We start from the raw sequence: 10,714 nt of genomic DNA, 5'->3' as shown, positions 1-10,714 counted from the left end.
TTGGGTGCTCCTGTATTGGGTGCATATATATTTAGGAGAGTTAGCTCTTCCTGTTGAATTGATCCCTTTACCATTATGTAATGGCCTTCTTTGTCTCTTTTGATCTTTGATGGTTTAAAGTCTGTTTTATCAGAGACAAGGATTGCAACCCCTGCTTTTTTTTGTTCTCCATTTGCTTGGTAGATCTTCCTCCATCCATTTATTTTGAGCCTATGTATGTCTCTGCATGTGAGATGGGTCTCCTGAATACAGCAGACTGATGGGTCTTGACTCTAAAAATATGGAACGCTTCATGAATTTGCGTGTCATCCTTGCGCAGGGGCCATGCTAATCTTCTCTGTATCGTTCCAATTTTAGTATATGTGCTGCCGAAGCGAGCACAAGAAAAAAATCTTGAGCTGCTGCTTTAGTTGTGTTGAAAAGACATTTTCTAATAAGAAAAAAATGACAAAGCACCAAAAAGAGAAAGAACAATTACAATAGACAAATCTCATTTATGAAAACAGATAAAAATTTCCTAACTGCCTTTTAAAGGCAAATTAGATTAAGAAGTATATTATTAGGGCTTATTAGGTAGTGTTAGATATTGGTAGGATTCATAATAAAAATACATACATGGCTTAAACTATGTGAAGCATATGAACCTTAGAAAAATCTCTTATTATAATGTATTAAATTTAGAGAAGTCACAGGATAATATCAATAGATATTGAAAAGTCATTTGGTCTGATCAAATTCCACATATATTACTGATATTAATACAAAATCAAAACATGAGAGAACTATAAAAAATATACTTCCTTGACACAATAAAAAAATGCTTACTTCATACCTAAAAGTCAAGCACAGGGGGCATTCCCATTAAAATTAGGTACCGTATAAAGATGTCTGCTATTACGACCATTGTGTTAGTCAAGGTTCTTCAGAGAGACAGAGCCAGTAGGATAGATGAGAGGGGATTTATGAGGGAATTGGCTGCTCACATGACCACAGAGGCAAAGTCTCATGACCAGCACCTGTAAGCTAAAGAGAACCAGGGAACTCAGAACAAGGGAAGCTGACTGTGCAGCCTGAGAGCCTTGGGAGATCCCTGGTGCAAGTCCCAGAGTCCAAAAGCCAAAGAACCTAGAGCTTGATGTCCAAGGGCAAGAGGAGGAAAAGCCTCCCACTCCAGAAGAAAGACAGCAGAGACAGAGAATCTCCTGTCTTTCTCCTGTTTGTTCCAACCAGGCCCCCAACCAGTTGGACAACGCCTGCCCCCAACAAGGGCAAGTTGTCTTCTCTCAGTCTACTGACTCACCCACCAATCTCTCCTGGAAACAGACACACCCAGAAACAAACCAACCATTTAGGCACCTCTCAATCTCATCACGCTAAAAATTAAAGTTAAAATTAACAGTCATAACCATTATTCAAAATGTGAGAAATTTTTAGGCAACTGTAATAAGGCGAGAAGAAAGTATTAGAAAGTATATATTTTGAAAAGAGAAGACAAAATTATAATTTTTTGCATGATGATATAATTACTTGAAAACCCAAGAAAATTAGCCACAAAATGGTTAGTACTAATTAGAGAATTCGTGTAATGTGTCCAATTGCAAAATAAATATACTAAACTTAGTAGCAGTGGTTGCATCCTCAAATGCCTCCAGGTATCAGGCAGACAACAAAAATGAATAAAGCACACTGGTGGGGACCTTTCCTGATGACAGAAAGCAACTGCTTCCCAGCTCCTGCACATTTTTGTCAAGGGAAACTGTGAGTCTAGAGTTGCCAGTATTCTGATTTTTAAGGAGAATTTGTAAAACAGATTCTTGTATAAAACTTTCTGGTTTTAGATGCAGATAACTAATTCAAAATATTCTGAACTAAATATATTCATAGGTTAGATATGGCCATGGGCCTCCAGTGTGCAACTTTTGATCAGTGCTTTCCTTTATAATTAATCTGCAAATACAGAGAAGAAATGTGAAATGGTATAAAAAATTGATTAATCTTTGAATAGTGAATCATTTGAAATAAATTAAATTAAATTTCTACTTCTTGTATCACACCAAATAACGTCTACAGGGTAATGATTTAAAGTAAAAAATGGAACTAAACAAGCAGTAGAAAATATATATAGGTAAGTATTTATATAATTTCAAGTTGGGAAATGCTTTCTTAAAAATAACAACAACCTGTTGAATGAGAGAAAATATTTCCAAACTATTCATGTGACAAGGACTAATATCTAAAATATACAAGGAACTCAACTCAATACCAAAAAGCAAATAATTATATTAAAAGTGGGCAAAGAATCTGAATAGACATTTCTCAAAAGGAGACATACAAATACACAATAAATATATTTTTAAAATGCTTAACACCACTAATCAGGGAAATGCAAGTCAAAACCACAATGAGATATCACCTTATCCCAGTTAGAATAGCTATTATCAGGGGGAAAAAAAATGCTGACAAGATGTGGAGAAGGGGAACTGCTATACACTGTTGGCAGAAATGTAAATTAGCATAGCCACTACAGATAAGAGTATGAAGATTTCTCAAAAACTTAAAGTAGACCTACCATGCAATCCAGCAATTCCACTAGCGAGTATTTATCCAAAGGAAAGGAAATCAGTATATCAAAGGAGTATCTGCACTCCTATGTTTAATGCAGCACTATTCACAATAGCATAGATATGGAAGCAAACTGTGTCCATCAAGGGGAAATGGATAAAGAAAATGTATATACACACAATGGAATACTATTTGGCCAGAAAAAGGAGATAAAATCCTATTATTTGCAGCAACATGGATGGAACTAGAGGTCATTATGTTGAGTGAAATAAACCAAGCACAAAAAGACAAATCCCTCATATGTAAGAGCTAAAAAATTTGATCGCATGGAGTTCGAGAATAGAATGACAGATACCAGAGGCTAGGAAGGGTGTGTGTGTGGATGCGGGGGATGAAGAGAGGTTCATTAATGAGTACAAACACTTAGATGAAAGGAAAAAGCTGTAATGTTTGATAGCAGAGCGGGGTGACTATAGTTAACAACAATATATTGTATATTTCAAAATAGCTGGGAGAGAAGACGTGAAATGTTCCCAATGCAAAGAAATGACAAATGTTTGAGGTGGTGAATATCCTAAATGCCCTGACTTGATCACTACACATTCCACGCATGTATCAAAATAGCACTTGTACCCTATAAATACATACAAATATGTATCAAAAAAAATGTCTATAATAACATTTTAAAAATAGCAACAGAGAAATCATAAAAAGAAAAACTGCCTAAATTACATATATTTTTTAACCATTTCAGATCAAAAAATAAAATGCCAATGGCAGACGAGAAAAAATATTTAAAACACATAGACTCAATATCCATTTATAGAGACACTGGTCCCTCCAAATCAATAACAAGCATCTTCAGAGAATATTGAGTACAGGATATAGAAAAGCAAGTCATTAAATTAGAAATGCCAATAGCTAACAAGTGTAAGACAAAAACATTCAACCTCACAAGTAATCAAATAAATACAAATTAAACCACTGATGAGACACCATTTTCCCTATTGATTTGAGAAACATTTTTGAAATTGTTTTTGAGACCCAGTGTTAACAAAGGCATTTATTTTTGGTAGAAGTATACATTAATTCAGTCTGTAGAAAAATTTGGCAGTATGTGTCAGAACTCTTTGCCTCAGCAAGTCTACTTCTCAAAGTTTAGACTAAGGAAATAGGAATATACTGTAAACAATGATTTAATTGTAAGGATACCTTTTTTTGTTTTGTTTTTTTGTTTGTTTGTTTGTTTTTGAAACATTATCTCACTCTGTCACCCAGACTGGAGTTCAGTGGTACAATCATAGCTCACTGCAGCCTTATCTCCCAGGCTCAACTGATTCTCCTGCCTCAGTCTCCCAAGCAGCTGCAACTACAGGTGCACACCACTATGCCTGGCTAATTTTTGTTTTTTAATAGAGATAAGATCTCCATATGTTTCCCAGGCTGGTCTCAAACTTCTGAGCTCAAGCCATCCTCTTGCCTCAGCCTCCCAGAGGACTGGGATTACAAGAGTGAGCCACCACACCCAGCCAGGATGACATTATTGATACACTAGCAGAACACAAAAACAAAAATATGGAAACAATGCGAACACTGATAGATAAATAGGTAAATTTGTACATTCATACTGTGAAATTCTTGGCGGTCATTTAAAGTCTGAAGCAAGTCTTGAAGAATATTTATTATTATTAAAAAATAGGGGCCCAGTTGGGCACGGTGGCTCACGCCTATAATCCCAGCACTTTGTGATGCCAAGGCAGGTGGATCACTTGAAGCCAGGAGTTTGAGACCAGCCTGGCCAACATGGTGAAACCCCGTCTCCACTAAAAATACAAAAATTAGCCAGGCGTGGTGGCGGACACCTGTGATCTCAGCTACTGGGGAGGCTGAGGCAGGAGAATCGCTTGAACCTGGGAGGTGGAGGTTCCAGTGAGCAGAAATCAGGCCACTGCACTCCAGCCTAAGTTACAGAGTGAGACTCTGTCGAAAGAAAGAAAAAAAGAGAGAGAGAAAGAGAAAGGAGGAAAGGAGGAAGGGGGGGAAGGGGAAGAGGGGAGAGGGGAGGACTGGGCGTGGTGACTCACTCCTGTAATCCCAGCACTTTGGGAAGCTGAGGCAGGCAGATTGCTTGAGCCCAGGAGTGTGAGACCCACCTGGGCAACATGGTGAAATGCCATCTCTCAAAAAAAAAAAAAAAAAAAAAAAAACTTAGCTGGGCGTGGGGTGTGGTAGTGCACACCTGTAATCCCAGCTGCCTGACATGCTGAGCTGGGAGGAGCACCTGAGCCCAGGAGGTTGAGGCTGCAGTGAGCTATGATTGTGCCACTGCACTGTAGCCTGGGGGCAGAATGAGATCCTGCCTCCAAAAAAAAAAAGAAAAGAAAAAAAGAAAGTCACAATACATTGCTAAGTTTTTTGCTGTTGTTGTTGATTTTAAATTAAAATGAATAGTATGACTCCAAACTCTACAGTATATGTACAATGATCTGGAAGAATACAACCTTAGATATTAACAGTGGTTATCCCTGGATGGTGGAGTTATGATTATTGTGTTCCAAATTTCCAATTTAAAAAGTTTGCTTCTGTTTTACTACAAGGAACATATTGTTTTGATAACAAGTAAGATTTTTATTTTTACTTAAAAAATAAAGTTGGGTCCTCAGGTGGACTGTTACAGTTACTTAGCTATATTAGAAAGAGATGGACATAGTTCTTATGGCTGTCTGTGTGTGTGTGTCTTATGGCTGTGTGTGTGTGTGTGTGTGTGTGTAAATATATATACCATATATAATTAGTAGACTTACCTTTCTATTTACATTTTGCTTGGACTGCTTTAAACTAAACACATATGCCAAAAGCCAATGAAGAGATACACCCCAGACAAATGCAAAATACTACAAGAGAGCTTAGGCAGGCTTTAATTTAACAACTAAAGGATTGCTAAAATTAAAATTGTATTGCAAATAACCTACAAAGCTGCATGTCATTTATTAGAGTTGCCTATAAGTACCTGGTTTATCTATGACCACTTAATAGAGTTAATGGACCTTACACAAATATTTACAGGCTCAAAAAGAGACTTATTGGCAGACTTGGGCTTCCTTCCATGCCCAGTTAACAGGGAATGGTTCCCAGCTCCTCAAACACACAGAAAGAGAAAACTAGAGAGATTTGCCAATGATTTAAACAAGGAAAAATCTAGAGCTGCAAAGTGTGTAACATTTACTAGACTAATATGAGAAGAGATTCATAAACAACCCAAGTGTCCAAAGTAAACTATCATATAGAGAAATTACAAACATCTATAAAGAACTATAAATTAAGAGCCCAAACTTTGGCCAGGTGCAGTGGCTCACACCCATAATCCTAACATTTTGGGAGGCTGAAGCAGGTGAATAGCTTGAGCCTAGGAGTTCAATACCAGCCTAGGCAACAAAGTGAGACCTCCTCTTTACAAAAAATCAAAAAATAAAAATTAGACAGGCATGGCGGCATGCACCTGTGGTCTCAACCACTTGGGAGGCTGAGGCAGGAGGATTGCTTGAGCCCATGAGGTCAAGGTTGAAGTTAGCCAAAATGGTATCACTGCACTCCACTCCAGCCTGGGCAACAGAGTGAGACTCTGTCAAAAACAAAAGCAAACAAAAAAAAAAACCCCACACTTTAAAAATAACACAGCATTTCTCTGACCTAACTGACTTCCCAGTTTCCTTTGCCCTTTGCTGCCTAGCTTAGATTATCTAATATTACAGTGTCCACAGCTCAGTCTTGGGCCCCCCAAGCAATCTCATCCAGGCCCCTATCTTTAAGCAACATTTATAATCTTGTAATTCCCAAATGTATATCTGACTGTCCCTCTGATTTCCTCACTAAGACTGCTGACATCTCACACTTGACATGATCGATTCCAAACTGTCTTCCTCCCTAAAACTACTCCTTCCATCAGTCTTCATAGTTCAGTGAAGAACATTACCATCCATCTAGCTGCCCAAGCCAAAAGCCTACCACCCACTTTGGATTTCCCTTTTCTTTTCCCTGACACCAAATCCATCAGCAAGTTCTACCAGTTCTCTCTCCAAGATACAAAAATGCATGCTGAATCAACCCACTTCTTACCATCTCTAGTACTGTCACTCTTATTCAAGCCTTCACAGAATCCATTCTCGATTGAGCAGTCAGAGTGTTTTTCAGAAAATGTAATTCATATCTGCTTAAATCTCTTCAGTGGCTTTCGAATGCACATAAGAAAATAAACAAACAAACAAAAAAAAAAACCTCTGAACTTTTCACCATAATGCAATAAAGCCTCTGAACACCCTTCTGCTACTCCTTACTCCTTGCAGATAATTCTCTAGCCACAAGAGCCTTTTCTATTTCTGGGATGCCAAGTTCATCCTACCTGAAGGCCACTGCACTTTTTTGTTCCCTTTGCCTGACAGTCCCCTACTCTATTCCTACCCAAAACCTATTAATTAGTTTTAAAACCTATTAATTAGTTTTAAAATATTAAGAAATTAAGAATATGTCTTGAGAGCATGCTGCGTGTAAGTGGCAATCAGAAGACTTGGGTACTAGTCTCACACGCTTTTCAAGATAGGACACCGGCTCTAAACCAATATGATAATGACTTTGGTCAACAACCAAGGTGATTCCTTGGCTCATGGTTTCCCCTTCTCTGGGACAAGTCCCAACAGTTAACTCCTCTCTTGTTAATTTAAAACCCAAATATAGAGATCTGGAAACTGGAGGTCACTGCACCTGCTGTGGAAGTCCCCAAACTGTCCAATCTCTTGCCTCCCCAGACTTCCTTGTTTAGTTCTTTCCTTAGGATTTATGATTGACCAGTATCCTTTAAGTCCTTTAGCTAAAGTTGGTTTCTGTAACTTACAATCGAAAAGAACTTTAGAAGAATTCCTTCTTAATTGTCTGGTTAGCTTCCTAGAACTCAGCTTTACAGAACCATTCCCTTAGTGTTGGCTACCCCAGGGCATCTGTGGAATCTAAACTCAGCATGGATATTGACATATGTAGAACAACTTAATATTCATCTTTCCCACCTCATGTTCACGCGTGCATGTGCATGTGCACACACACACACACACACATTCTCTCTCTCTCTCCCCACACTATATTCTTTCCAAGTCCTCTCATCACGCTTTGTACTTTTATCCAGCATCCACCAGGCGGGATTTGCTCTGCCTTGATGTTTTCTCACAGTTCATCTTTCCACTGCATGCTGGGCTCCCAATATTTGTGATAAAATTAGGAACCCTATTTATGTATGTAAAGAGGCCTTCTGCATGCACAATCAATAAATGTGAGCTCTAAAATGAATCATTTCTTTCCTACGAGGCACTCACTTCCCTTGCCTTTCCTGGGTTATCTTCTATTTCATTGTCCCTAGTAGCTATGTTCCAATCACCAGGGCAGGGGTTTTACTTTTTGGAGGTCAGAGACCCCTTTGAATGCTACAGACACTTTTTTACAGAAAAAGTACATACAAATACACACACATTTTGCACACAACCAAGGTTTATGGGCTTCTGATTAAAATCACTTTACCAAGGATAAGACTTGTGTGACCATCCGCCACCCCTATACACACACACCACTAATTCCCACCCTTCACCAGCCGTGACTCATCCATGGCTTTGCTGCCAGACACCAGTAAAATAAACCTGGTTCTTCTCTCCTAATACTTGTTATGCTGAGAGACAGAAAAACAAAAACACAAAGCATCCCCAACAATTACAGGCAGTTACACTTAAGAGTCATTAAAAGCGTCCCCCATTAGAACACTTCCCCAGGACAAACACTTTATAATTTCCTAGATTACTAGTTTAATGCACAAGTTACGTTTTAAATGCTTTTCTTTACAAGGAGGCATTCTTGGACCCTGGCTGAGATTAGGAAACAGCCAAGTCTTAGCAGCACACTTAGCAAGAATTTCTTAGGTGGGTTATTTTCTGGGAAGATTATCACAGTGAATAATCTCATCTATTTTACTGTCAATTTCAGAGTGTGACATTTTTGGCCTTGTTCTCAGTTCTATAGATATTGTCAAGTTTAAACCTGCAGCTTCTTATATATTAACTCTACCTTCTAATTAGAAAAGAGGTTTGAAAATGTTGGAGCTTTCTGGGTTGCCTTCCCCAAGCTAAATTAGAGTCTACTGAAGAAAAGGAAAGGTGGAGAAGAGGCAGAAGGACTGGGTGGATGCAGTAGAGAAAGAACCATACAATCAAAGGCAGGTCAGGGACTAGACAGAATAGTCTTTCTATCCTACCAATGCCAGTGACTCATGAATGGCCCCAAGCCCCTAGGACTTCTCTTCAGCCCAATCTGACTCCCCATGGAGTCATGGATGCATTTATTTTGTCTGATGAATTGCTTTTCATTAGAGTCCACATGGAATAGAGCAGGATTTTACAATGTAATAGACTGAATGTCTGTGTCCTCCAAAATTTCAAATGTTGAAAACTAGAATCCTTTTCTTGCCTCCACTTCCTTGTTAGCAGGGACCCCAAGCTCTACTCCCATTGCCCTCAGCCACCCACCCTCGACCTTGATCGGGACCTCCAGGCTGCACCTGGCTGGCAGCAGGGCAGTGCGGCTCAGGTGGGTCTGGGGCGGGGCCCTGTTCAGCCTGGGATTCGGATCTCGAAGACACATGGGCCCCTCAACTTTGCCAAATGCTCCAGATGGCAGGTCCTTGGCCCACAGGCCTACAGGCCCATCTCAGGCTGGCAAGCATTGCCCCTGCTCCTTCTTCCTTAGGGCTTACCACCAAGCTTCTTTTTCCACACAGCCATCCAGACTAAGGAAATGTAGTCACCACAGGACCCAGAAATTTTGGGGCCAAGTGAGCCACGGCCACTGCCGCATCGGCAAGCACTGAAAGCACCCAGGAGGCCGTGGCAATGCCGGCGGCATGCATCACCATAGGATCGACTTCAGCAAATGTCACCCAGGTTACTTTAGGAAAGTTGGTATGAGGCATTACCACCTAAAGAGGATCCTGAGCTTCTACCCAGCTATCAGCCTTGACAAATTGTGGGCTTTGGTCAGGAAGCTGACACAGGTGAATGCTGCTAAAAGCAAGCCTGGAACAGCTCCCATCACTGATGTGGTGCCATCGGGCTACTACAGAGTTCTGGGAAGGGAAAAGTTCCCAAACCAGCCTGTCATTGTGAAGGCCAAATTCTTTAGCAGAAGAGCTCTGGAGAAGATTCCATGGGGGGAGCTTTGTCCTGGTGGCTTGAAGCCACATAGAAGGAGGTTCATTAAATGTTAACAACTGCTTTAAAGAGAAAAGGAAAGGGAAAGGGAAGGAAAGGAAAGAAAACTAACCCCCAAGGTAGTGGTATTAGAAGGTGGAGACTTTGGGAAGTGACTAGGTCACAAGGGTGGAGTCTTCCTGAAGGGGATTAGCGCCCTTACAAAAGAGACTGGCGAATTTTCTTGCTCATTCCATCATGTGAAGACAAAACCAGAAGATGGCTATCTATGAACCAGGAAGTGTCCCTCACCAGACATCAAACCTGGTCCACCTCCTCTTGGACTTCGAGGCACCTCGATCTTGGACTTCCTGGCCTCCAGAACTGTGAGAAATGAATTTCTGTTATTTATAAACTACTCAGTCTATGCTATTTTAGTACAGCAGCTCAAATAGATGAAGACACTCAACCTTGGCACTACTGGCATTCAGGGCCAGAAAATTCTTTGCTGAGGGACTTTTCTGTGGGAAAATGGAGATGCCTAGCAGCATACCTGACCTGTACTCACTAGACGCCAGTAACACCCCCATTATAATCACCAAGAATATCTCCAGACATTGCCAACTGTCCCCGGGGGGGGGGGGGGGGGGAGGGGGGGGAACAAAATTGTCCCTGTCTGAGAATCACACAAGAGAGGAAAGGTTTGGAGTCAGACAGACCTAGGTTCCAACTTTAGTTCCATTCCTCACAAACCCATAACCTTGGTGGGTGGGGAGGGAGGGAAGTATTTATGTCCTCTGCGACTGTTTCTTATTAGCAAACACTACTTATATCAAACAAATTGTTTTGAGGTTTGAATGAGATGATGTGTTAAAAGTATATAGGCTTACAATAGGTGCTCAATAAACAGTTGTTCCCTCCCCATACCTACTTCA

General features: G+C 40.3%; 1 pseudogene; it reads left to right on the top strand.

The window, feature by feature from the left end:
• Positions 1–9,232: 9,232 nt before the first annotated feature.
• Positions 9,233–9,824, top strand: LOC108524020 (60S ribosomal protein L27a pseudogene; annotated as a pseudogene).
• Positions 9,825–10,714: the final 890 nt, after the last annotated feature.

Source organism: Rhinopithecus bieti, unplaced genomic scaffold, assembly GCF_001698545.2.
Source record: "Rhinopithecus bieti isolate Rb0 unplaced genomic scaffold, ASM169854v2 scaffold_77291, whole genome shotgun sequence".
NCBI lineage: Eukaryota > Metazoa > Chordata > Mammalia > Primates > Cercopithecidae > Rhinopithecus > Rhinopithecus bieti.
This window is presented reverse-complemented; position numbering and strand designations above follow the sequence as displayed.